At 42.5% G+C, this 5173-nt stretch overlaps 1 long non-coding RNA gene across 1 annotated transcript; it reads left to right on the top strand.

The window, feature by feature from the left end:
* Window positions 1–492: 492 nt before the first annotated feature.
* LOC147756998 (uncharacterized) lies at window positions 493–4889 on the top strand. The gene is made up of 2 exons (XR_015325472.1): window positions 493–592; window positions 4588–4889. It is a non-coding gene; the product is annotated as an uncharacterized LOC147756998 (long non-coding RNA).
* Window positions 4890–5173: the final 284 nt, after the last annotated feature.

Genomic DNA, 5173 nt, shown 5'->3' with positions numbered 1-5173 from the left:
TACCACCCTCAGATCTGCTTCATCTCTGAACCGGGCTACCCCTGGCGTCGCGATCACTACTGCTAAGGCCAATCACCCGAGTCGGAGCTACATACTTAGGCACCCTCGGCCGCCAACGGCGTGCCATTCTACTACCGTTCGGTGCTTTCCATCGTGGCGATTCCGGTCGCTGATCCCTTTCCTCTTGGACACAGAAACCGTCCTGTCCCGCTTTGGCCCTCCCTCCGTATCGTTCTGCGCTACTCAATCCTCTTAGAGAAGGAGAGTCGCCGTCCGATAGCGGATCCTTCGGTAGCTATGAAGCGTGCCCTGTGTGGTGGTAAGCGAAAGCTACAGAACAGCAATAGTTGTCCCAGTAGCGTCGGCAGCAGAGGCCATAGCAGCCAAACTGCGAAATGGTTGTTCCCGCCTTTTTATACCGGCGATTGAGAAAGGGGACCGAATCGACACAGAATGAAAAGCCACCGAGGGCAGATTGTGAGAACAATCCGAGAAGAATTGCCATGAGAGAAAAAACAATGGTAAAGCAAGCGGAAGAGAATGGTTGGATTCGCTGTCACCGCTGGCCGCAGATTTCGTAAAAAAAAAACAGGTGACGGTTGAGATTGTAGTGCTTTGACTTCTTCTTAATTTTGGTAACAGTAGCCGTGCGAGCTCTACGAAATTGGTTAGACACCATCAGACTTTCACGATATTGTCAATTTTTGCTTTTATGTGGTCGTCTTAAGATGTATCTGTATAATAACGAACGATAGAAAGAGCTATTCGTGTAGCTCGAATAATCGTACGCATTTGCTCAAATCTAAATGTACGAGAGTCTGTCGTAGGATAACGTAGCTGCTTTGACGTACGTTTTATTACGTTTTCAAAATTGTCGTGTGATAGAAATAGGTCAGGTGAGTTCTGTCTATGAGATGAATACCTGTTACGTAAACGCTTCAGCGCATACTTTCAAGGTGAGTGACGTGTTATGAAAGAGAAAGCGCGACCTATAGCTATGGCAATACCTTTTTCATTATTTTAGTAATGGACATCCGGCAACTAACATGCGAAATCGCCTAGCGGGTATCTGGGTTTTTTCTAGTTTCGATTATTATCCTTCAGGTTTCTTGGATGCCAGTGGGTTTGAACCAGCGTACTGCTAGTTACAAACGACAAATGTCGATCAGATCAGCTCGATCATCCGCAAAAAGAAGTAGTAATCAGTGGCATCGGTTTGATGGATACATATTTTATTTCCATCTTGAACGATCGCGGTACAGGTGGAAAAAACAATGCCTGGTGAACAAAACACTTCAGTGCAGAACCCTCGTTGACAAAACGAAATTGATTACGTTGCCCACAGTAGAAATGAACTGAGTTTAAAATACGTACAGACCGAAAAAGGGGATGAAAAGAGGGTCGCGGCAGACGGCAATGTAAAGATTAGTTAGGCGAAAATAGATCACCAAATAGCGCGTTTAGCAAGAACTGGGGATGCGTGCGAGATTCCTATAGAGTAGGCCACTCCAAGAGATGGTGCAGGGCAGCAATGGTGCGCGTAGCAATCGGAGAAAACGATTCATCATACGAGGCCACAGCTACCACCGGAGCTACGATGCTTTTTGCAAGGGCGGCAGTTCCTGGGGTACTAATCGAAGTGGCCGCAGCTGCCTAAGGAGCGATTGCAGACTCGTTGGTCTTGACTGAAGCACGGAATGCAAGCTTGTCAGCAACGTAGTTCACAACACGCTGGCGTCCGTCGATATCGGCAAGTCCGTAAGGCCCGATGACACCCCAGGGGTTGTCGGCCTCCGAGTGGAACGAGCTATCAGTAGTATGCTTCTCATCGTGAGCGAACCTGTAGTTGTCAAGACCATTTTCGGCGCGGGAGTTGACGGTCGAGTCAATGCTGATCGCCGGAGACGTAAGTCCAGCACAGACGGTGGCTACAAGGGCAAATAGGACGCTAAGCATTTTCATCATTTTATGTTATTTTTGCATTGGTTTGACGTCGGGAGCGGCGATGGCAATACTGGCTGTTTTCTTTGAGTTGGTATTAAAGCGAAACGATGGGATTGGCTGGGGTCGTATTCATAGGCTCGAGCCAACAGTTATATCTACGGTTGTATATTAAATACGCATAATATGAATGTGTGCGATTAAAAACACCCTATTTCGTCATTTCGTATACATGTGGATGGGTGGCGGAAGAATAGACGAGGCGCTTATCTAGCTTCCCACTTGGATAGACAAGAAACGTTCGACTTGGAGTACTGCAGACCTCCCGCTTGTGCTAGAACTGTTGCAAAAAAGCTTTCGGTCCTCTCGCCAGCCGCAGATCCCAACGACACAAAAACTGAGAGCGTATTATCTCTTCTAGTGGGTACGATGTACGCGTATTCTGCTAGACAGAATACGTTCTTGATTGAAATGCCAGCTGTCACCGTGTTGGATGCACTGCGACAAGTTGAATCCAGACGTTTCGTACCGCTAAACCCTCAGAACATTAGTTAAGATCTAGTATATACAAGGGAACCGTGTGATTGTTAACAATGTAAAGCTACCCTTACCATAGTATTGATTGAACGTTGTACATGGGGTATAAAATAGGCATAGAATGTGTTAAATCTATTCTTTATGTATTCCATCTATTAACGTGAGGTCCACTAATTAAGCCAAACAAATAAGGTCTGCTAGTGTTTTTTCGTTATTTACTCTATAACCTAAAAAAACTATACATGGCTGTTTAATAGAGAACCTAATTAAGCAGTTAACAGCTTTTCTCGATGATCATACTATAGCTGGATAGAATTTGCCTGTTTGCATTGTACCGTGCCATTGAAACAAACTTGATTTTAGTAACTAAAAAAATAAAGCTTATTCAATTTAGCAGCTGGCGCTTTTTCCAATTAAAGCTATTTATAATTGAAATTGGAATTTGAATAACTTAACGGCAAGGATGTGTAACTTATAGACGGAACGCTACCTACGAAAGACTGAGCTGATATGAAGCCCAGATTTTTTTGCCGGGCTTTGTGAGAGGACCCAGTCGAATACATTAAACTGTAGTACAAAATTTATCGTAGAAAAGTTAGTGCCTCATATGAACATCAGTCGAATAAGATGGCTTCAAAAGTGCCCCAACGGTTACGAAGGCGCTTTACGAGGCCCCCTGTTTGCGTGGAGAGAAACAAGTTGTCTGACAGAAAAGAATAAATAGCAGCAGCGGCTAATAAAATTATGTAAAACTGATTGAAAAATTGAAAGAGTTCTTGTGTGGCTTGCTCCAAGAAGAGGCGTTCGATTTAGTGTTAACTATCAAAAGCTCATTGAAAAATCGAAATTTTTTCATTTATCGAACAAAGGCTATTTTATTGTTCATCTATTATCCTGATAATATAATATGGAAGCCAGTTTGAACGCTACAATTAGTGCAGATATCTATATAATGGCAGAAAAACTATTTTTGCAACGCTCTCGAAAACTCCGCAATTGTACATCGTTTTGAACATTGAAATACACCTAGATAGTGGTGAAATCCACCTTCGCGAATTTTCGACCAGGCCATTTATCAAATATACACGAAAACGTCGCACGTTTTTTCCTTTGTTGTATCTAACCTTTTGACGTACGGCCGTTTGGATGCATTTTCCCATCGATCAATGCAGATGGGCAAACACCAACTCAGTTTTAATACATGACAAGATCTTGCTTTTATTGAAGTCACTAACTAACGAAATAGAAGATTACACGTATACTAGATACAGAACTTTCTCCTTAAGTTAAACTTGGACTGTTTCGATACGCGAACTTTCATTGAAGTATCATTTCATAATTCTGGTACCGTTGTAAGTATTCCGAGATATTCAGGCAGCTTATTCTTTTGTTGAAATATAATAAATTAGCCATACGAATCGAACTCGACACGGAGGATTTGAGACGCTGTGTGTGCTCATTTTTCAAATGCAAACAAAGATCACCCAGGCACCATCAGGCATCAATTCAATATTCGATGACAGATCAGTCTGCTGCAGCCCCTAAAAACTTATATGCTACATTCTCTAAAGGAACTTTTCGTCCATATAATGATAATATACAATAATAAAATATATAAATAATAAAGCGCGACTCGAATTTAGCGGAAACTTGCTTCGGAACTGGCGGAAACGGAATGGCCTAAACTTCCACGCTATAAGGTTCTATTATAGGTATATACGGTTTAATTATTTCAAGTCCTTTTGAGACGGGTATAGCACAGTGGCACCAATGCCAACTAGATAAATGAGGTTGTTCAGTTAAAGTGTTACGAGCCAGTTACGAGGTCGATGTTCTACATGATGACAGGCGTCCGTCCTGGAGGGAGCCCGCAATCTGCAAGAGAAACCATTTCTTAGTTGGTCCTTTTTCACAACCACGCATTTCAATCGATGCAGGGTCTGTCAGACAAGAAAGCTGACAATTTTAAAAAACAGGTATACATATGTACGAATTGGCTACTATGTACACACGATAAAAATGACCATCTGAAGCTTAGTTCAATCAATCAAACATTCGGACGAGGTGAGCGACTTCTCATAAATAAATTACATTATGCCTTTTTTTCAGTTAACTATATGAGCGCGACGTACCATATATTCTGTAATGTTATATCAATGGGACATGGGCGCAAGGTGTTCTACGCTGACGTTGTTGAAAGAGCAGAGAAAAATATTTGGCAAGCGTATGTATGTGGAAAGGGAACAGTGCTGTCGTTTGGCGCGAACCCGTCACGTGTCGGAGACGGCGTCTCAACTTAAACATAGGTTTTAGACGTCTGCACTATCTCAACGGCACGATATCACTATAGATACTTCAAAACAACTTGTATTTGTATACTTAATAAATATGAAGCAATGACTGAATTAGAATACGATGTCTTTTTTTCTGTCGACCGCACGTAGCTGCATACGCTGTAATTACGATGTCGGCTATTCACGTGTACCGGTTTATTTACTCAGATGTACACCGTATGATACATGTTGGAACATACATATAGATCTCCACTAATCGAACACACCGGGTTTTCGTTGTCGGAAGTGTTTCATCAGATAAATATGTATGTATGTATAGGAAGCTGCAGTAGTGGGCGTTGCTACATTTTGCGACACTGGGTCGTATTGCCTACCTGACGTTTTTGCAGTACAGATACACT

This window comes from Varroa destructor, unplaced genomic scaffold (assembly GCF_002443255.2).
Source record: "Varroa destructor unplaced genomic scaffold, Vdes_3.0 BEIS01000003.1, whole genome shotgun sequence".
Classification (NCBI taxonomy): Eukaryota; Metazoa; Arthropoda; class Arachnida; order Mesostigmata; family Varroidae; genus Varroa; species Varroa destructor.
Note: the sequence above shows the minus strand (reverse complement) of the source record. Positions and strands in the feature narration are given on the sequence as shown.